General features: G+C 34.4%; 1 pseudogene; it reads right to left on the bottom strand.

Annotated features, from left to right (window-relative positions):
• Positions 1 to 2,774: 2,774 nt before the first annotated feature.
• On the bottom strand, positions 2,775 to 21,321 carry LOC113770011 (annotated as a pseudogene).
• Between the last annotated feature and the right edge of the window lie 2,496 nt (positions 21,322 to 23,817).

The raw sequence follows: 23,817 nt of genomic DNA, 5'->3' as shown, positions 1-23,817 counted from the left end.
AACCCTTTAGATGACTCCAAATCTTTGAAAATAAGATAAAAGAGTTTGGGAGTCATGGTTGAAGAAAGGGAAGGCGAAAATTAAATCTAAGGCACCCTTTCAACCTAGCAGAAACTAGTTGTGAAATTTAGTCAAAAATTTTCCTAATCTAACCTATAAAACTTAGCACATTTGGATGTTTCTATATGGATTCAAACTTAGATCTAGAGGGGTATCGGGAGGAACGAAATGTCTTTTCAAAATTTAATTGGTGCAAATCACATTAATTATGAAACCCAAGAGTACTATATATGTATGCATGTGTACACACACACACACATATATATCATATATATATATATGTATGTATGTGTATGTATATAATGTATGCATGTATGTACGTATGCAAGTGTGTGTGTGTATGTGCGTGTATCTATACATACAGGATGAATATGTTTACTCAAATCTTTAAAATTGATGGTACTATCGAGAAAACTACAGCATATAATTGCACTTCTGGGCTCTCTATACAATTAAAAGGATGGTGGGATCACTATTTAAATGCATCTCAAAGAAATTACATAATGGAATCTAAAAGAATTATAGGACAAACAAAACATGAAGTAACTGGTCAAATTATCAATCAAGTTGAGTCTAATGCTATTTTTGTCCTTATAGCTGCAATTATTAAACATTTTATGGGACACTCTTTTGATCAAGCTCATGCTCATAAGGGATTGTTAATGAATTTTAAATGTCCAATATTATCTCAGTTTAGATGGCATAAAAAGTTTTTCCTTTCAAAATTAATGAGCAAGGATGATGCTTAAGTAGCCTTTTGGAAAGAAAAATTTATTTCTGGCTTGCCTTCTTTGTTTTTTGAAAAAATTAAATCAACACTTAAAAATCAAAATAGTATTAATTATGATGTTTTAACATATGGTGATTTAATAGTTGTTTGTACAGATGAAGGATTAAAATTGTGCAATGATATTAAATTAAGAGAACAATTAGAAAAATAAAAGCAAAGATCTAAATTAGATGATTTTTGTGAACAATTTGAATATGATAAATCTATACCTAAAGAATTAACAAAAAATCTTATAAAAATTAAAATATATAAAAAAAATTTATAAAAGAAAAATAAAATAAAACACAACCAATGATAGGACAAAAAAAATACGAAAGAAAATTTGGAGAAGAATGGCTTAGAAATGTCACTTGTAGTAAATGCAAGAAAAAAGGTCATTATGCCAATCGTTGTCCCTCAAATAGGAATAATAGAATAAATGAATTATTAGAAAAGATAGAAACCCTAGAAATTAGTGAAGAAATAAAAAAAAATTTATCACACCAATTAGTAGAACAAATGAGTGCTTTGAATCCCAACAGTATGAAAATTATAAAAAAAAAATTAGAATAATCTAGTTCAGAAGATGAAGAATCAAATCATGCATCATGTAGTAATTGTACACTAGATTCGAATATTACAAAGTAATAATACAAGCAAATGGATTAAATAAGGGATATGAAAATTTTACAATATCTAAAAATCAACAACTTAATTTAGAGTTAATAGATCAAATATCAGATGAATCACAAAAATGAATATACTTATAAAAATATTTTAATATGGCACAAAATGAGAATAAGAAAAATACCTCTAAGACATATGTGATCAAAAAATAAAACAAGAATTAGACAAAGAAATTTGTCCTTTACAATTAAAGATGCTTTAAATCATATTCAACAAGAAAATGTTTTTAAACCTTTAATAATACTAATGTTAAGACAGGAAATTAATGAATTGAAAGAAGAAACAAAAATAGATAAATAGAGATTAAATAATATAGAATAATTAAACTTGCTATAAGAAATTCAAAAAATTAATTCTAAAGAAAAACAAAAAGTAGAAGAAAATGCTAGTGCTTCAAATGTACAAGAAACCAGAAAATTTCTTCAAATTAATGCTTTAATTACAATACAAAAATATTATATTAATGTAAAATTGGTTATCAATAAAGAACTTGTTCTCTCTACTGTTGCACTTCTAGATTCTGGTGCTGATTCAAACTGCATTAGAGAGGGATTAGTTCTTTCTAAATATTTTGAGAAAACTTCAATTGTTATGCATGCCGCTCAAGTATCTAAGTTGGATATTCAACAAAAATTGTCAAATGTTTGCATTATTTATTAAGAAAATAATTTCATTTGCCTTCCGTTTGTTTTAACAAAAGATTTAGGACAACATGTTACTTTAGGCATACCCTTTCTTAACATGATGCATCCATATGCGCACAGACACATATATACATACATACATACATTCCTACGTATATACATACATACATATATACATGTTTGTATGTATACTTATATATACATATATATATGTATGCAATATGTATATGTATATATACTTATATATGTGTGTGTATAGGGTGAATCTTTCATGCACTAATGGTATATATATTTGCAAGTCTAGATGTATGTCATATATACAAAATTCGATGTTCAAATTTAAATTTTGATGATGTGGTATTTATCTAATCGTGCCAGTGTGTACATTGACCATGTAAAAAAGTTTAATATGCCTAAAAAAGTATTACTATCATGCACACTAAAGGACACAATTTGATTCACCTATAAAAGTTAGCAGCACAAGTAGTAACTTAACAAAATAGTGTTTGCTTTTCTTCAAACATGATAACAAGATTCATTATGAAGATACAATTCATGACTTGTGCATAGAATTACAATACCCTTTTTGGAATTTTTTTCCTTTTCCTCTCTGTTTAATTTTTAAAATTGTCAAAGAAAAGCAGAAAAAGCTTGGAGAAATGTGTAGAAATTAACTGGAGAAATGGCTGCTCTACACATGCACATGCATGACAAGGCATCGAGATCAGGAATTAACGACTCTGCAATTCTTCAAATTCTCCTGTGAGTACTCCAATGGCTCCCATGTTTTCCATGGAGCGAGCAAACTCTATTCTGAATATAAATGGATTGCCAAGACTATTCATAAATACTCTTGTGAGGGTTAGGAGCGCAGCATCAGACTGAAACATTCCCATGTTTTGCTTGAGGCTAGCAAAATAATGGGGAACAAAATCTTGAGCGCTTCCGGGAGCATTTAGCTTTCAAGAATACAACACATGTTGAGTTCGACGAAGGGTCCTGATCTCCTCTCCTTATAAAGTTGCACAGCCTGTTGCTGAATAGATTGCAGAGCCCGATCCCAATTGTGTGTCCACCTACAAAATGATGGATTTTAACATTACATTCGTGATAATTGATTAATGATAATCAATTGCCAAGGAAAATGAGAGTGCTGGTGTGGAATTGCCAAGGTGCGGGGAGCCCCTTGACAATTCCCCAGCTGAAGGAGGCTAATAACCTCCTCTCCCCAAATATGATCTTTCTCAGTGAGACTAAGAATAAAGCAAGGTGTATGGAGAATGTTAGGAAAAAACTTGGGTTTGATGAGAGTATAATAGTGGAAGCTATGAACAGGTCAGGTGGCATGGCTTTGATGTGGAAAAGGGAAGTTAAAGTGGTTCAGGTTCTCCAATCAGCTTTCACTCTGGAAGCTCATCTGAACGACCAGGAGTCACAACAAAACTGGTGGTTTATAGGTCTGTACGCTAGCTGTGATGCTCTTATTAGGAAGGAACAATGGAAAGTTATCAAGGAAAGAAGTAAATTGTGGGGTGACAAGTGGATCATTGCGGGGGACTTTAATGATATCATTTCAAATGATGAGAAGTGGGGTGGAAGAATCAGAGAGGAGTGGACCTTTAGGGACTTTAGGAACTTCATTGATACCAACAACTTGGTGGACATTGGTTTTGTGGGCAACCCCTGGACCTGGTCGAACAACTGGGATAGGGAGGTTGAAGTCAAGGAAAGGTTGGATAGAGCTTTGTCTAGTACAGAATGGTTCCAAGTGTTTGAGAGAGCATTGTGTAAACATGTGGAAAATATTGGGTCTGACCACAGTATGCTGCTAATTGACTCATGCCCCCCAGTTGGAAAAAAGAAAAAGAGATTTTATTTTGATAAAAGATGGTTAAACAAGGAAGGCATGGATCAGGTAGTGGAAACAGCATGGAACGTGGAGTGGGAGGGATCCAGGATGTTTAAGATTAAAAAAAAGATCGCCAATTGTAGGATAGAGTTACTGAAGTGGAGGAATAATTTTCAAGAGAATTCAAGAAGGAGAATTGAGGAGGTGAAGGATAAGATGGAGAAGATCAGAAAGGGGTCAGACCAAAATAGTCGAGAGAGATATAAGGAATTGAAAAACCAACTGAGGCTAGCATATGAGGATGAGGAATTGTTTTGGAGTCAAAAGGCTAGAGTAAATTGGTTAAGGGAAGGGGATCGGAATACTCAGTACTTCCATGCATGTGTCAAAGGCAGAAGGAACCGGAATAAGATACTAAACATAAAAAGGGAAGATGGGACATGGACCAAAACTGAACAAGAGATTGGGGTAGAAGTTGAGGAGTATTATCAAAAGCTGTTCACTAGTCCTGGAGGGCAGTGTTTGGAGGAGATACTTGATGGAATTCCACACTCGATCACTGATCAAACAAACAACAACTTAACCAAAGCTGTAGATGAAAAATAAGTAAAGAAAGCTTTGTTTTCAATGAATCCTAATAAAGCCCCAGGGCCAGATGAAATGTCTTCTCTTTTTTTCCAAAAGTTCTGGTTAAGGCTATCCAAAGTTTTTTTCATTCCTGCCACATGCTTAAGGCCAAAAACAGCACTGTCATTTCCCTCATTCCCAAAATAGATAATCCTACTGATCTGAAGCATTATAGACCCATCGGCCTTTGCAATGTGATCTACAAAGTGATATCTAAAATTCTTGCTAATAGACTGAAAAATGTTTTGGACCTCTGCATAAGAAAAAACCAAGCTGCTTTTGTTCCAGGAAGACAAATACTAGACAATGTGATTCTCTCACATGAATTTTTGCACCATCTGAAAAACAAAAGGCAAGGAAATTTAAGTTTCTTGGCTTTAAAGCTGGACATGTCTAAAGCATATGACAGGGTGGAATGGAGGTTCTTGGAGGCGATAATGAAGAAAATGGGTTTTGGCAACAAATGGATCACTTGGACATGAGTTGTATTGCCACCATCACATACTCCTTCAACATCAAATGGGGAGCACAGAGGCTTTGTCACTCCAAAAAGAGGTATAAGACAAGGTGATCCACTGTCACCTTATCTATTCCTCTTGTGTTCAAAAGGAATGTCTAACCTCCTCAAAAAAGCTGAAGAGAGCAAGAAAATCACTGGAATGAAAATTAGCAGGAGAGGTCCATCAATCACCCACTTGTTTTTTGCTGATGACTCATTAATATTCTGTAAAGCGGAGGCCAACCAAGCTAAGGAACTAATGCACCTTTTAAAGATGTATGAGGACAGTTCAGGTCAAGTGGTCAATATAGAGAAGTCCTCAGTTTTCTTTAGCAAAAACACAGCTGATGCCAAGAAGGATGAAGTTTGCAGGGAGCTGGGAAAAATTCAGAAAGTCAGCCAAGGGAAGTACTTGGGGCTCCCAATGGTGATCACTAGAACTAAGGAACAGGTGTTTGGGTTTGTGAAGGAAAATTGCCAAAAAAGAATTAACTCCTGGAAGAACAAGTTCTTGAGTGCTGCAGGAAAAGAGGTATAAGGCAGTGACACTGGCGATGCCTACTTAAGCCATGTCGTGCTTTAAGCTGTCCTCCAAATTGTGCAAAGACATTAGCGGTATGATGTCCAGATTCTGGTGGGGGGAGACAGAGGGGAAAAGCAAACTTCACTGGTGTTCTTGGAAAAAAATGACACAAGATAGGGAAAGTGGAGGTCCGGGATTTAAGGACTTGCAGTGTTTCAACAAAGCACTATTGGGGAAACAGGTGTGGAGGCTATTAACAAGACCAAACTTATTAGTGAGTAAGGTTCTCAAAGCCAAATACCACCCCAATGAGTCAATTTTCAGATGTAAGGTGCCTAAAACATCCTCATGGATCTGGCAGAGCATGATGGGAACAAGACAAGTGGTGGAAGAAGGAACTCGAAGGAAAATAGGAAATGGGAGAGGAACAAGGATATGGGATGACAAATGGATACCAGATAATCCACAAGGGAAGCCAACAACTGTGAAGCCGCAAAGCTGTAATCTCAACACAGTGGACTAATTAATCTCTAATTTCAGGTGGAACAGACCAGTGGTGTTCAAGATCTTCAATAGTGAAGACGCAAACAAGATATTAAAGATCCCTTTAAGTCTAACAGGAAGAGATGATAGCAACTTTTGGATACATAGTGGGTGTGGACAATACACTGTGAGGTCTGCACACAAAGAACTGAACAAGAAGCAAAATCAGGAGAGGAGTGGCTGTGAGAACCCGTAATTTCCTATTTTCTAGGTTTTCGTATTTTTCATGGCTTGTTTTCTGCATTTTCGTGATTAGAAAAATTTCTAGATATTTTTAAGGAGCAGATATAATTTTTAGATGATTTTTCTAGTATCGAATAGATTTTGAGAAATTAAGAGCGTATACCGGACGTGGGACCCACTAGTGCGAAAAGTTCGGAAAAATTCGGCCAACTAGGTTAAGTTTTGGATACTGGGATTAATTTACCGGGGGTTAAGAGATAATTAGAGGTTATCAAATGGATGAGAGTTGGAGAGACAAAAGGATAGCTATGCATTAATAAGAGTGACAAGTGTCACTTTGTGATTGGACTTGGAATTTGACCATAAGACCATCTTACCACTTTTACCAAATAAATACCAAAAAAATTGACCAAAATTCCTTATTTTCTTCTCTCCTTGGCCGATTCACTTCAAGCAAAAAAGGAAAACAAAAGCTCTCCAATTTCTTTGCTCCAACCTTGCTCAATCTTCCACTTCAACCGGTTAAATTTGGAATTGCTCCATAAAACTCCTCCATTTAGTGATTTTGAGGTGATTGGTGAAGTTATTTGGAAAGCTAAAGTGACCAATTGCTCTCTCTCTCTTGTTTTCAAGGTAAGTTGTGAAGAACCACCCTCCTCCTTTAATTGATGCTTAAATCATGCTTAGTGGTAGTATAAGATGCAAGTTTATGGATTAATTCTTGATTTGTGGTTGAAATAATGAAGTTTTATTATTTTTGGGGAATTTTCTGTTTTAAGATAAGCATGATTGTGTGGCTATCTATGATGATTGGAAATGGTCTATAATGACTCTAGGAGGTGGGAAAAGTGTTTAATTGCAACCAATTTCTGTTTTGGACCAAAAATTGAAAAGTGAGGGTTTTGTGATGAACATTCTGTCCGAATTTTTAGGTCATATATAGAGGCCGACTTGGTATTAGCTCAAAACATGAAAGTTGTAGGGAATGACATTTTAGAGGTGCCTACAAAATTTCAGGTCAATCGGAGTAGTGTGGAATGAGAAAAGTCGAAATTACTATTGCTGTTCTGGTTTACCCGAAATTGGGATTTGCGACTGTAATTGGTTGTTTTGGCTGGAATTGCTTCCGAATTGGTTGTTGAGGCCTTCTGATGAAATTTAGCCCTGTTTCTTAGCTTTCAACTGGTTTTGGAATTTCTGAATTTGGACTTGTAGAGCCTGAGTTATGATGTTTCCGCTAGAATGCATTTTGGTGAATCTGTTTTACGTTGTTGATGAAGTAGCTTGCACTTTTGACCTGTTTGCACTCAAAAATGGGTTGAGTGACCTTCTGTGACGTTGTACCCTCTTATGTCCTAAATATGTCTGCAAAATTTCAGGTTAAACGGATCAGTGTAGCCCAAGTTATAGACAAAACACTAGCACCTGTTTTGGTACCCTGGATTGTGTTCCGTTTTGATTTTTGCTTCTGCCCATGTTTTATCCGTTTTGATAACATGCGATCTGGGTGTTGACTCCTTCATAAGAAATGTAGATCTTGGTTTTAGATTCGAAATGGTATAAAGTGCGTCAAAATCCGAGTTCCGTAGCTTCCGTTATGACCAAAACAAGATTGATCGTCAGAACTGCCTTTGATCTGGACAGTTCTGACGGGTACTTTGGCACTCAATTTTCGTTCTGTTCTGAGTGGATTCAGGTCTCGGCCAAAACAACAAAGTTTTAACCTTATGTCTCAGCTTTCTAATGCCTTTGGAATTTCCTGATTTGGATTTGTGAGCTGGGAATTATGGTCCAGCAAACATACCCTGTTCGTCACTCTAAAGTGCAAATTTCTGGAACGATTTTCCATACTTTCGACCTATTTCTTTTCAGATCCGGACTTAGGTGTTTTCATGAAAATTGTAGCCCTTCCTCTTAGCTTCGTAACGGTATCTCATGTACCTTGATAAGACATTCCTAGCCTAACTTTTGATCAAAACGGTTTGAGAAGGCAGATTTGGCCATTTCCGTTTGAAGTTCCGCGCGGGCGCGTGTGCCGATTTTGCCGTTTCCACACTTGCATGTGCCGATTTTGCCGTTTTGCTTGTTTTAAGTATGTTAGTAGCCGTTTGTGATATATTGTGACACAATCTTCAATTTCAGACGTTGGTGAGCTAGGTGGAGCCGGTGGGGTCTACTAGCTACTCCTCGCGGCACGAATTTCGTACTTTTGCTCTTTTGTTCGTTGTGTAAGTATTCAGGCCGCTCTTGTGTGTTAGTTGCTTATGTGTTTCGATATGTAGGAAGAGGGTACCTAGGCGAGGGTGTACTTTATCGCACTCGACCTAAACTCTAACTTGTGCACATATTTGTACATGGCTTGTGTATATGAGCAATTTTAGCTCGGGGTGACTTTTGAATAAATTTTGTGAAGTTTGTGAGTTTGGGGTTGATCTTCCGACCTAGATGGACTATTCGAGCCGGTCAGGGCTTGGTCGAAGCCAGTCCAACTTAGTCTGAGGTCACCAAGTTTGTGAATCCGGTTCACCGAGAATGTGGACCAAGTTTGTGACCCGAGCTTGTGACTCAAGCTCAAGTTTGTGATTTCGTTCGCCCGGGCAAGTTTGTGAGGTGACTGGCCAGAGAGGGTGATAAGGTGTACGGTGGGAGTACAAGTGAAGTTCTACGGACCATTATTTGAGGTCGACGGAGTGTCGGCAGGAGGTCACACATGGCAAACGATCTGGCTTTGGAGCCACCTGTATCCTTATTATGTGATGTTACTTTTCTGCTTTTGCTTTACTCTTATTGTGTAATTGTTAATATGTGAGATTTACGCTTTTGCCCCTGTTTACTTACTAAGCATATAGCTTACCCCTTTCCTTTTGTTTTCCTTAGCAGGGGCCGACGCGGGGACTTTTGGCACATACACTAGCATAGTTAGGTTTGATTGTAACAGTCGGACAGTTGGGATGTTTGTTTGTTTTTGTTTTGGTGGTTTGTATAAGAACCCTCCTTAGGGTCTATCTTCTGCTGGTTGTGGTTATAGTATATTAGAGTGATTGACTTGATACTTTTGAAGATGTAATTAGAACTCTTTTGGCGTTAGATATATTGTGAATAGTACGCTTGTGGGTTTATCTAGTTTTATTGTTTTGAATTTTGAGTCCCGGCGAGAGCTGGGCAGGCGGTCCGCCGAACCCTCTGGTTCGCCTTAGGGGGAGGTGGGGCTGTCACAGTGGCCATAGGAGGGAGGATAGCCCAAGCGGGGGTCACGAAGGTAGGCAAGGGTGGAAGCAATTGTGGAAGTTGAATGTCAAACAAAAGCTAAAAGTCTTCATCTGGAAAGGCATGAACAATGCGCTACCAGTTAATGAGTTAATTTTTGCGAGAACTAAGATAGGAGATCCCATGTGCACAGGCTGTGGAGAAGAAGAAGAAACAGTGGAACACTTATTCTTTCGATGCAAGAATGCAGAACAAGTGTGGAATATATCACCTGTAAAATGGGATGGGATAGATGATCAAAGAGGAGATTTTAAGAGATGGTAGAATGCATTAGTAGGAGCAAGATACAGGAAGGAAGGGCTGGAGCTTATAGGACTAACGGTTAACATACTATGGCAGCTGTGGAAAGCAAGGAATGAACGAGTATTCCAGGGAACTGAAAAGCAACCGTTACAAGTAATACAAAAAGCCATACAAGAATGGAAGGAACACTTGACGGCTATGGAAGGGAACAGGAGTCTGAGCATTCCGGAAACAATTGATGCAAGTGACAAGTTAGGCTTTTTCACAAGCGAGGAGGAGAGCGTCAATGTCGAAGTGGCTATAACTCACAAAGGTGAAGGCCAGGTGGTAGGGGTTGGAGTGATTGCAACAGATAACAGGGGCCAGGAAAAAGCTACGTGGGCTATGAGAGAAAGGAGTATGGGACACTGCCTTTTGGACTATGCAGAAGCAGTGAAAATAGCAATGGTAAAAGTAAGAGCACAATACTGGTCAGCTATAAATATTGGAATCACGGACCAACAGTTGCTAAGACAACTACGGTCAGGAAGGTCCAAAGATATCAGGTTATTTGCACAAGTGGAGGAGATTAATAGCCTAAGATCAATGTTTAGGCAATGCTCATTTTATCTGCTCCAAGATGAACAAAGACTTAGGAGTAGACAGATCAGTTTATATGCTACATGCATTCTTTTTGATGAGGAACGGCTGGTTCCTTAGTGTCTCTGTACACTATGTATAGTGTGATTGGGTCTTTACCCATACTTTTGTAAAGTTACTATGATTATCAATATAACCTTCTAACGTTTCCGGAAAAAAAAAAAGATTAATGATAATCTTCATATACTGACCGGCAAGATGCGTTAGAGATTTCTGGTACCTGATAATACTACAAGGTCACGAACATTAAGTCCTTTATTAGCAAAACTTTGCCGGAGGGTAGAGAAAACAGAGAAAGGAGAAGGAAGGTTTGCAAGAGCTTCGGTATCTCTGGAAACATTGCCATCTTTTCTCCCAGTTGGCGCTTCCCACAATGACTTTTTGAACTGCAATTGACCCAACATAGTAGGTTAGTACAATTACCTAAGCCACATTTTTTATCTTTTAGGAAATATATCCAATTCAGCCCAGTTAATATAATGTTGTAAGAATTATACCAAAATTATATAAGTTTATATCAAATGCTGTAAAAATAAGAATTACATCAAGTATAGAGGCCCTGGATCCGTTCTTCGAGTTTGTCCTATTTTATACACTTATGTACTAGCTAGTATCGGATATGTTTAAAAAACAGAAAAGGAAAAAGGGAAGACAAAGAAGGTTCTAGCAATATTTGGCCTTACTCTAAAAGAAACAGCATGTCTAGCTGCCAAAAAAGAAACAGCATCCCTGGCTGCCAAAGCCAAAATGTCTGCACAAGATACAATTCGTTTGACATTGTTTTTCTAGCTCTGTTTTGGACAGCATCCCTGGCGCTCTGTTTTCATGTCAATAACCTCCAAACCCACAAGAGATAGATTTGGGATTGTATCCTTCTCTGCAGTATTATTTTTTGTGGAATCTAGTAATATTGAACCATCGCATCCCTGAAAAAGGAGACAAAAATATTCTATAATGGAGAGGCACATGCAAATTTTCTTCCTGTTTATTTCTCTTGAAAATGTATTGATCAATTGTATGAATAAAAAGAAACTATGATCTATACTCTAAACATGAGACTAATACATAGAAAGACGTTATTTACCTGCTAGTGATATTTGTTTGTATTATTAAAGAACCTAATTCAGCACTTAAACTTAATAGATTCAAATCTTAATATATTCAGACCATTTGATAACCAAAAATTGAACATCTGAACTAATTAAGTTGCACTAAATTTCCTAGACAAAATTTGCTCCCAAAATTAAGTGATAAACTATTTACTTATCACTGAATGTGATACGTACTCAAATGTATTACATTTAATACTTAACAATCCAATAACTTAACGGATTCAGATTTTAAACTTCAATTTTTAGACTTCAGTTTTAGTGACAAATCAAAGTGCTGTGGGGAATAGCAACTATATTGTCTTTTATAGAGATCTATAATGGCTTCATTTTTCATTTGAGATCCTGCGCGGGATATATAATAGACCCCGGATCAGAATAACAATATAGTGGAATTCCATGTATATGACACCACTCTCAATTTTCCTACCTAATTCAAACTATGCAAATCATGATTTATTGGCTAATAAGCCAGAAAAAGCATACGAGGATTAGTTAAGAGTAAACTATGTTGTACCAGGACCAAGATTTCTTGAAAACCATCCTAGTTCTGAGCTGTCTGAAATGATGAAATTCTCTATCAGATGACAGATGGCGGCCTGGTTGAAATTGCGGGATCGTTGACTTGCTAATTAGATATATATCTAGTTAAAAAAGCTGCAATCTCACAAGGAGACAAGAAAATCAGCATTTCATGCTCGTTAATGGGGTCTTTTTGGATTCAAATCCAACTAAGACGTACAAATTTTCAAAGTAATAGAGCTGGAATTAATTTGAGTGTTTAATTCCATATGCGTGTTATCTAATTTCCAGTTAATCAACGGCAAATCCTCCATCCTGGTTGCTCCTCCTGGCTTGGAAGTATAAGATCCGTGCTAAGATTTGTTTTTGCTTTTTATTTCGCAAGCCCTGTAATTAATTTTTGAATCTACATATAAAAAGCGACCTAAAAATGTATGATATAGCTAAGAGATATATTTAAAGAGTAAATTACTTATTATCCCCTTGTGATTTTATATAATGCCAGATGACCTCTCTAAAATTTTAAAATAGCAACATAGCCCTCCTATAATTTTATGTAAAGTAGAAAATAGATGGAATGCACAATCAATTACGGCATTTATACCAAATAGGCTTTAAGAGCAAGTATGATAAAATCTTAATATCCATGTAACCATCGTATGGTTTGTTTAAATATCCACTTCTCCCCCTATGATTTTTGCATTTACGCAAGTAATCTCCCGATGGTTTTATACAAGATGATTAAATCACTGATTGATTTAGCATTTAAATAAGGCCACTATTAATATTTTAACTAACGATGTTATATAGGTTATTTTTCGTCAAGTTTCTACTTTACATAAAACTATGGGGGGTGAAGTGCACATTTTAAAATGTTAAAGGAATCATGTGGCAATAGATGAACTAATAGGGGGATTATACATAATTTACCCATATTTAAACATGGAAAATCTTAAATACTAAGAAGTGAATCATCTTTTAATTTGTATCCATCATAAGTCACATGCGTTTAGTTTGGGACTTCCCTTAATCTTTTTCCACCTAAATTAAAGGGATAATTTCATAAACCTCCCTTGAGGTTTTTTCTAATCACACCCAGCGCCCCTAAAGTTTCTAGAATCACACTTAGCACCCTTAAAATGACAACTTTTGTAACATATCAACCCCTTTAGGTAAAAAATAGTATTAAAAATGTATTTAGGAGAGAGACTATAATATTCTTCCACATTTGCCCTTTTGCAAGTTGATTTTTGAAAACTAAAAGATGAAAATAAAAACAAGTTGATTCTTTTTTTGCCCTTTTTATATTTCTTATGTAGGAAAAGGCAAGAAAAAAGAAAAAACATTTATGTTCAATTATGTAAAAATAAAGTAACAAAAATGCCATAAATTTTGGGCACATTTTGGGGGTTTTTTTTTTTTTTGCATATGCAAATGAAGATAGGTTTTAAGGTATTTAGACAATCTAAACATAGAAAATCTATCTTTTTTTAACTACGATTTTATCTTGTTATCTAGTTTAATCAGTAAGAGGTGAGGGAAAATTAAGTTAAAATCATTCATTTGGTGAAGAAAAAGACTAGGATGCTGTTGAAATCATGAAAAAATGAATATTAAATATACTTATAATGGTGTTCAATTATCAAAAACAAAATTTTTGAAAAATTGGTTAATAAATAGTATTCAAAAAATTTTATTTCCTTTCTATCCAAAACTTTGGCACAGATCTTATAACGGTCATAGGAATCAACAAAACTTATACAATTCAACAGTTATTATACTTACACCCCCTTAATTTCTATGTAAATATTGCAGTCCTATTTGTTTTTATTTTCATCTTCTAAAATTCAAAAATCAACTTACAAAAGGGCAAAATTGGAAGAATACTATAGTCCCTCTACTAAATGTATTTTTAATATTATTTTTACATAAAAGGGCTGACATGTTACAAAAGTTGTCATTCTAAGGGTGTTAAGTGTGATTTTAGAAACTTGAGGGGTGTTCGGTGTGATTAGAAAAAACCTCAAGGGAGGTTTTTGAAATTATCTCTAAATTAAATTAGTCAAAGTAGTCTACTATTCTATTCAGTAAAATTTTGAAAATTGCCCTAAAATACAAATAGCCGTCTAAGGGTGCATTTGATAAAACTAAAAACTAAAAACTAAAATCTAAAATCTAAAATCTGAAATTTGAATCTGTTATGTTATTGAATTGTTAAGTATTAAATCAAATACATTTAAGTGTATATTACATTTAGTAATAAGTGAATAGCTTATCACGTATTTTTGGAAACAAGTTTTGTCTAAAAAATTCAATACCACTTAATTAATTCAGATGTTCAATTTTTGGTTATTAAACATATCTGAACATATTAAGATCTGAATCCATTAAATTTAAATGGTGAATTTGGTTATCAAACATGGCATAAGTATGTGATAGTGTTCATCCCACCAAGTATAGGTTTTAGATTTTAAAATTGTTGAAATGCTTATTTTTAATCTATTGGCATTAATTCCATCATTGTGTGTGATTACTGTAATCTTATCACAAGTTTGAAAATTGCTTTGATTGCTCTTTTAGTTACACATAATTAAATCCGTACGCGTATTCCCTTTCTCTAATTGGCTCAATTTTTCTCTTTAATTACCATTAGCAGTTGCACCTCCGACCAAATCATATCTCCTCATTTCTTTAATTTCATGTGAGACCATGTTTTGTTTTGCGTGTTTCGAATATTAATCCAAGATTCCTCCAACTTATCGGGGGCCTTGTTTTTCCAAACCAGTAATATACGTATCAGTTTGACTAATAACGTTGTAAAGAATGGAAACGAAATAGGAGATTGAATTATGAGTTTATCGATTTCCATGCATTATGAACTAATATTGGAATGCGTAATGGATCTTCTGTTCCACTTCATGTGCCACACTCTATCCCACTTTTTGTAGTATTGTTATTACTTCTTTATAAACATCATATTTTAATTTTTTTATTTCCTTAAAATTCAACAACTATTAGCTAAGTAATACACAAAATTTAACATATTCAAAAAATCAAAATACATAAAAAATGAGATTTTTTATGAATTTTCTGCTCTATTTTTAAATTCTCTATTATATATTGCTTTTTTGAGATGTTATATTTATTTTTTACTCAATTAATGGTTGTTGGATTTTAAAAAATAACAAAGAATTAAAATATGATATTTATGAAAGAGAAATAACAATATAATAAAAAGTGGCACAAAAAGTGAGACAAAAGATCCTTTGCAGCGTCCATGTCATCAAAATATTGAAGATCTTCTTTCTCACTCCATGTTCCATTCTTTGTCTCACTTTTTATTATATTGTCGTTTCTTCTTCATAAACTCTATATTTAAATTCATTTTTGTTTCCTTAAATTCAAATAACTCCTAGCGAAATAAAATAATGTTTCCAATGAATCGTGAGAAAACGTGAATACCGTCATCTACTTCTTTTATCTCTCCGGATTAAACTAATTGCTGGGGATTAACTATGATTAAGTTTGAAAGTCGTAACATGAATGTTGTTAAATTCTTTATTTGCCATTACAGCATCTGCAGTTGGGATGTTTAGATAAACACACATAACAATTTGAATTAAAAATGGTGGAACTGGAAATAGTTAGGAAGTGGGTTAATGTTATTAATTTTCTTTGTGGAGAGTGTCAAATTAATTAATACAATTAGTTTATGTACTTAAGTGTGCTTGTTCGATCGGATTATCTTGGATGAGTAAATTTCTTGTTTAAGCTGATGGCCTTTATAAGTACGAATTGATTGTCTTTCTATTCAAGATGATTAATGGATAATTTTTCCTCCTGTCAGCCAATGCAGATAGATTGAATAAAGGATGACAGATGATTGTTCTTTCCTAGTACATTTAGATAGTAACAAGCTTTAATTTCCACTTGGAATCTCTTGTACTTGGAAAAAAATCCAAGAAAAAATTGTAGTTTTTTCTTGCAAATAGGGGGAAAAAAAAGAAACCGTGCTTGAAGATTGAAAACTCGAACTATTCTGTTAGACTTCCTTCTGAACTTATTTTTGCATGATTCCGGTTATTCGCTAGTACGTCAAAATTGAAAATGTTTTCGACGATTACGGAGATACTTTTAGAATATTATTTACTTTTATAGGAGGGTTTCTCTTTAACCTTAATATAAAATTTATAGCAGTAATTTCAATATCCATTAGATATATTGCTATCTTGCAATATATGTAGGAAGCCTATACATTCTGGTGATTTCTTTTCATCAAGTATTCATTATCTAAGGTAATGTGATTTTTTGTATTGGGTAACTTTGAGGCTTTCAAAACATCACATAGTTTTTCTATTGCATAATTTTCATTAGGAAAACGAAAAGTGTTTAATTTTGTGATAGTAAGATATGTTGCATTTCTCACATTGACTTTCCAAACTGTAGCTGGAAAGTAAAGGAATATACTTAAACTAATAAAATAGTATATAAGCCACATTGTTATCGTCCTCTATTAGATTAATTCCCGTTTTACTTGTGGAACCAATAATTTTTCTTGGTTGATCTCTCCATAGATTAATTAATGATACTTTAGCTTCTTGGTGGTCCAATGCTTCTCAATCAGTATGTAAAGCAAGATTGAGCACTATTTAGTACAAATAACTAAGCAACTACGAAGAAATTATCTTTTTCCCTCCTTGAACAATATACTTCTTAATAAACCAAAAACAAGAAGAAATGTTTGGGAATTCCAAAACTTGGATTTCAAATAGCACTTTTTGAGCTACTTTGGCATGATTTTGTGGTTCCTCCGTTCAAGTTTTGATATAAACATATTCATTTAGAAAGACGCTTTTAGATTTTTCAAGCCTATCAACCAACGAATTGGAAAATTCTCTATCTTCATCTCTCTTTTCTTGAAGAGAATCGCTTATTTCTTTCACATTGCTTTGATGCCATCATGTAGGATTGGATTTTCTGTCCCACTTTTTATTATGTTATCCTATATATTCAAAGCATACCTAAATAACTAAGACACAGTTAATGATACATGTATACACACAAATATAAATTGAAACATATTTGATCTGAAGGTTGCTTCAAACAGGCAAGACAATCATCCAACCATCTAAGAATTATCAAGGCAAGCATAAAGCCACAAGCAGTTCTTTTCTTCCTTTTTTGTTTCCCCTTTTCAACATTCAGATACGTAACACTGTCTTTTGTGATGTGTCAAAGCTTGCAAAAAAAACTTGTTTTGTGTATTATGAGTTTGATTTGAGACTATAGAGAGCTAAGCTAGGCTGGGCCGGTTGGCAGATAGTAGAGCAAGATAGCCGATATTGGTGGGGTTTAGGTGAGAAAAGACATGGAGAGGAAGAAGAAGAAGAAGAAGGGGAATAAACCAAAAGAATAAACTTTACTTAAGGGATCTATGGAGGGAAGAGAGCCATTGAGAGTGGTGGTGGAGGGGATGATAAATATTTTGTAGTACCATTTTTAGCGCGAACATAATCCTTGCGTATTGAGGTACATTTGTTATTTAGAAAGATAATTGTTGGCCATTAAAAGTGAGTTAGGTTCCTCTTCATTTATTGGAGAGGATTGTTTCTCCATTACACCTGAATAAATATAATTCTAATATTAATTTTTGAAAATCAAAACCATCCATATGATAGTTCTCCAGTTGTTTTAAGTATATGCAAATATTGAGATTAAATTGATTAAATTTTACTATTAGATATTGTGCAAATCAAATGACAAAACATTTATAGATGAGTTTGATTTTTAAGTACGTTGACTTACTTGTAAAATAAAATTATTGACATAAGCAGATTATTGTCAAAAATTTTAGTTGTATAAATATAAATTAAAAAAAAAGATAAAGAAATGGAGAGAAAGGTAGTGGGGAGGAACCACGCCAATATCATTTGCTGCTGGTAACCGGTAATGCTGATTCACATGACTTGGTCAAGAGAGAACTGGAGTGTAGCTAGTTTACTAATTAATTTCTGGTATTGACCTTATCTAGTACCACGTGGTTTGCACATGCTATCTTCAATGCTCTTAATTTGGTCGATTTTGTGAATTCGAGGACTACAAAGATTTTTGTTCATTTTGGTAATTGGGGGACTAAATAGGATATCGCTAAAAATTTTGGGAAGTATGACCTCGTCTACTCTTGAGTCTAAGTTCGTTTTCCTAATAATTGTAACAAACTTAGAAGATGAAGAGTAAGGGTGGGTTTTATAAAATTGAAATTTAAAATTTAAAATTTGAATCTATTAAATTATTGAATTGTAAATACTAAAATCTTAGTATCTGAGGACATTTTGCATCAAGTGATAATTGAATAACTTATCATTTATTTTTTGGATAAATTTTGCTTACACAATTCAGACTCAATTAATTAATTAAAATTTTCTTTTTTTTTTTTTGCTATCAATTACATCTGAACATGTAAAGATCTTAATCAATTATTGAATTGGGTTATTAAAGGGCCTAAATTTATTGACCTTAATGACTTGGGTCTAGTCTTAATTCCTCGTTTTTTCAAAGGACTTCTTTTTCTGCTATCTCCTTTGCTCTTCTTGAACACCAGCTAATTCTTTTTTTCTAATTGATTATTCATGGAGCCAAATTTGTATATTTAAGGACTAAATAGATTTTTTTATTCAAATAAGGGGAGTAAATGGGAAGTATGAACTTATTTACCTATACTCCTGAGTTCGCTTTTCGATTCAGTAAAATAAATTTATAAGATAATGACTGACCCCATTGATCCTAGTGGCTAGGCTCTGCTCTTAATTCCTCAGTCTTTTTAAGGATTTCTTTCTCTTCTATCTCCTTTTCCTCTTCTTGAACGCTGCTAATTTTTCCTTTTTTAATTGATTGCTCATAGAGCCATTGTACGAGACTTTAAATTAATAAAATGGCAAACCATATTGCCACAGCCGAATTTTATTTTTACAGATTTTTTTTTTGTTAAAATGACAAAAATTTTCATTTCAAGTCTGAATTGTAAATGGACTTGAGAACAGTAAACTTGACATTTGATCCAAAAATTGCTATGGGAATAAAATCTTGGCTGGCATTAACACTAGCCTAGTAAAATAGTTTATACTTTTCTTCAAAGAGCATGATAGCAAGATTCAAAATGAAAAATAGAACTCATGAATTAGCACAAAATTACAACGCAATATCCAAAAGTTTATTCTTTTCCATTCTACCTTCAATTTCAAAATAGTAAAAAAGAAAATAAGAATAGACACCTAATTTTTCCCCTTTTTTAGCAGAAAAGAGAAAAAAGCACATAAGAGAGCACTTGGAGAAATCACAAGAAACTCAACAGGAGAAATGACTGCTGCATGCATCTTGATCAGGAATTGACTACTCTGCAATCTCGCCTAATCTCTCCAGCATTTCCTGTGAGTATTGCTCCCATGTTCAACATGGACTTGGCAAATTCTGCATTGAACACTTTTGGATCGACGAGGAGATCCACATACTGACGTGCCTCGGCATCAGTTAAGAGGGCGGCATCAGATTGGAACATCCCCGAGTTCTGCTTTAGGCCAACAAAGTAATGGGGATCAAAATTTTGAGCGCTTCCAGGATCCATATCCACCTGGGATGTGGCTGCAAGGTTAGGGCATTTAGTTTTCAAGAATGAAGCGTATGTGGAGTTCAAGGAAGGGTCCTGGTCTCCTTTCCCTGTGAAATTGTACAACCTGTTGCTGAACAGATTGCAATGCCCGATTCCAATCGTGTGTCCACCTGCAGGACACATCATTCCTTAGCCTTAAAGGAAAGATTAAAATATTAAAGTCATGCATGCATGGAACTGCAGATTTGTGGGACTGAGCAGAAATCATTTAGTTCATCATGCATGGTATTGACCTAACCTGATAATACCACAAGGTCACGGACACTAAGTCCTTTGCTAGAAAACCTTTGTTTGAGAGTTGAGAAACTGGACAAAGGGGATGGAAGGTTTGCCAAGGCTTCTGTATCTCGAGAAATTTTGCCATCTTTTCTGCCTGTTTTCACATCCCACATTGACTTTCCGAACTGCAGCAGGAAAATATAGTCAAGTATTACACCATACAAGCCACTTGGTCTCATTTTTCATGAGAAAATTAAGTCCTATTACATGATATATCAGACAGCTAATTGCGAAAGTATAAACAAGAAACCGAAGGATGAAAACCAAAGATTCTTTTGAGATTTTTAAGTACTTGATAAGAAACAGCATCCCTTGCTGCCAAAGCCAAAATATCCGCACAAGACACAGTTTTTTCACATTCTGATTCGAGCTTTCTTTTGATTTCGTCAATAACATCAAAACCTGCCAGTGATAGATTTGGAATTGCGTCCTTCTCGGCAGTATTATCTGCGGTCGAGTTCAGTAATATTGAGCCATCACATCCCTGAACAGCAAATGTTAAGGTTAATGGTCTATATACAAAGGCATAAAAAATTAACCAGTCTTGTTATATGCAGTAATGCTAGTCTATATATTTGTCGATATAGATATTTACTTATGTGGGAACTTATAATACGAAAGTTGGCAATTTTGTTATGGATCGGGTTAGGAGTGACCAAGGTTCTGGTTTGAACTGTTGTTATATCTGGAACCGGAATCGGGAAAGTAACAACAGATAAAAGTTTCGGTTCTGGATCTTATACGGAACCAAAATAGGAGTCAGCAATTCTGATTCCGGTTCAAACTGCTAGATATACACAGATTCAGCACACATGCCAGGGATGCAGATGCATGCATATCTTAGAATTCAGATTCTTGGGTTCAAATCGATTAGGAGAACAACAACAATTTGATGCATAACAACACAGAGAAATACTAATAATAGTACTAATCAGTAACTAGTTACCCACTTACCCTGACGAAACAGTCATGGAAATGCATTCTCAGAAGCTTAGCGGCCAAGGCAGGATTCTTGGACGTGTGGCTCCACGTGATTTCTCTTACAATCTCCTGGGCTTGGGGACATGATGTCTGGTAGCAATTGTCAACTAGAAGATGTCCTAAAACAGAAGAAACTTCTCCTAAAAGAGAAGAAACTAGACCACCTCGAACCCCTAAAACAAATGAAGTTAGAAATGCCCCCAAGAATGTCCAAACATGGCAGAGCTTCATTTTTAGGAAAACTTGATAACCAGTTAACCACACTATAATAATACTTGTTCTGTTAAACCTTGCTTGTAACTTGGGTGCAAATTACGATTAAGTATGTGTCATTTTATACGTGGCCAATGGCGTCCTTTGGATCCAAGAACTTGGTTGTTTAGCAATGGAGCTGGATCAGATCATCAGAGTAAGAATATACAATTCCATGGGCTGTGCCACTATGTTAGTCCGTGTTTCTTTCCAAATTTAATAGACTCTACCAATCATGATCATTTCAATAACGAGAAAGGTCATAAACAAGGATAATTAAGAATAAGCTACATGTGCTGAGATATTCTGAGCTGTCTATAGGATTCCATCAAATGTCAACAATGTTGAGAAAGAAAACAATCGTGAAGTATCGTCGCTCCGAGAAAAATTAGGGTCTTCTGTCAAACATTTTCATGTGACATTGTGTTACACAACTTGTTACGGTGACAAGTGTCCGAGCAAAACAGATATATAGAATTTTCCGGGCAAAAATACTCAAGATCCAACAATCCGCTCAACCCACCCTCTAATTTGAGAGGTTGAATTGGGTCAGTTGAGTGTTGGGTGAGAACAATCTAAATGAGTTTTGGGCAGTTTGGATTTTTAAATTGGGTATCCATCAATCCAAGTACTAATATCCTCCAACTTAAGATACTAAAACCACTTTTTCTTGTATTTCACCCTTGTAAAATAACATTAGCCTCACATATGAAAATCATGGAAAGCTCCAACTGATCATTTATTAAATCCACCAAAATTCCAACGATAGCATGGAGAATAAATGCTACATAAATAAGTATTTGTTTATGCTTTCTCCTTACCCTTTAGTGAAAATTTATCATTAGAAGAATCTCCAACTTACAAAAGTGTTCAGCCAACAGACTAAGACATATATAGGATTTTTTCAATTGCCATTGCAAAATTTTTTTGCAATACAAAATATAAGGAAGTAAAAACATACGGTGCAAACATAATTGCAAAAATATTTAAATCTAGTAAATGAAAGAAAATTACTTTTCTCCTTGTATGTTGAGTAATTTTACAAAACATACATAACAAGCTACCGACAAACGATAAAAATACCCAGTCAAATCCACTGTCTTTTAAAAACTTTAATCTCTACTTGTTTTTAATATCATATCCATGTTCATTTTTGAATTGACACTGCACCAGAGGAAGGTAGCAATAGGGTTATCGAGAAACTATCAGTTAATTAATTTTGTGTTGGAGCAAATGGAATCTATCCTTAACTATTTGGAACTCCGTAATTATATTACCGAATTATTTATGTTATCCAAAGTAATCAATTTTACTAATGTCAACGTATATTTTCTACAAGTAACAAAGATTTACACTTTGAGTGACTTAACTTATAAAACTTTATACTTTTTTTATATTAACTTTATGTTTTAATTACTTGAATGACCATTTTGACTAAATAAAAAGTTTAGTGATACAAATAGAAAAATTCAAATAGTTCATTGACAATTTCTGTTGGTTATACTTTTTTGTAATTGATGAGGTTGAAAACAGTATTGAATAATTTAACTTGTTCCACCAGAGTAGTTATTATTATGCAAGTTTTCCTATAGGATTTTTTGTAACAAGTGTCCAAATAGAAACTCGTTAATGCACCTAAATTATACGTAACTTACCTTATGAATACAATAATTACAATAATTACACCCCTGCACTTAAACAATTTTTCAAATATATTACACTTTTTTAAAAAAATTTAACATTTGACACCACTCTTAACGAGTGACCATTAGACAAGCTACTCGTTTTAAAGTGGTTTCTCAACACCAGTAAAGTAGTTTAATTAAATTAATTAATGTACAAGTGGGAAGTCCAACATTTCTCTAGTAGGGGCACTTTTCAAGTTATTATCCTAAATCTTTAAAAAAAAATAGAGAATATACCGTTAGAGCTCTACATATGCAATAAGGATATCAAAAGGTCACGATAATTTATCAAGAAGTTCTCAGTATCAAATACAATAAGAATAAACATGGCTATTTGATCCTTTGATTTTTTTTTTTACTTCCTTCAAACTACCATTTTACTTGAGTTATCTATTAATATTTGATAATGGACGCACATAAGGAGTACAAGTATAATCCTAATTTTTCTGACAGGGTCTCTGCATTTGTAATAATATTTGTACCATTTTTTAATAATTTTAGAAAAACTTTTCCCCAGTTTAGTTTTTGGAAGAAATAATCCACCAAAATTCTAACAACAATTTTTACAGTAGTTGGAGTTTTGATAGCATAATATTTAGCATATTTTGCAAAAATGATTGCTCCTTGTGAATCATTAAAAACAAAAACCTTTTGGATGATTCAACTTGCTTGAATTCTACAATTCTTCAATTCAGTTTGGTGATTCTTTTGATTGCATTTTACATGATTTGATTTACTTTTGATAAAGGACTTTCCGCTCTTAATTGTCCATCCGAGTAGTTTAAAAAAT

The sequence above is a fragment of the Coffea eugenioides genome, chromosome 1 (genome assembly GCF_003713205.1).
Source record: "Coffea eugenioides isolate CCC68of chromosome 1, Ceug_1.0, whole genome shotgun sequence".
NCBI classification, from domain to species: domain Eukaryota; kingdom Viridiplantae; phylum Streptophyta; class Magnoliopsida; order Gentianales; family Rubiaceae; genus Coffea; species Coffea eugenioides.
The sequence above is the reverse complement of the archived record's forward strand: the minus strand, read 5'-3'. Positions and strand labels throughout refer to the sequence as shown.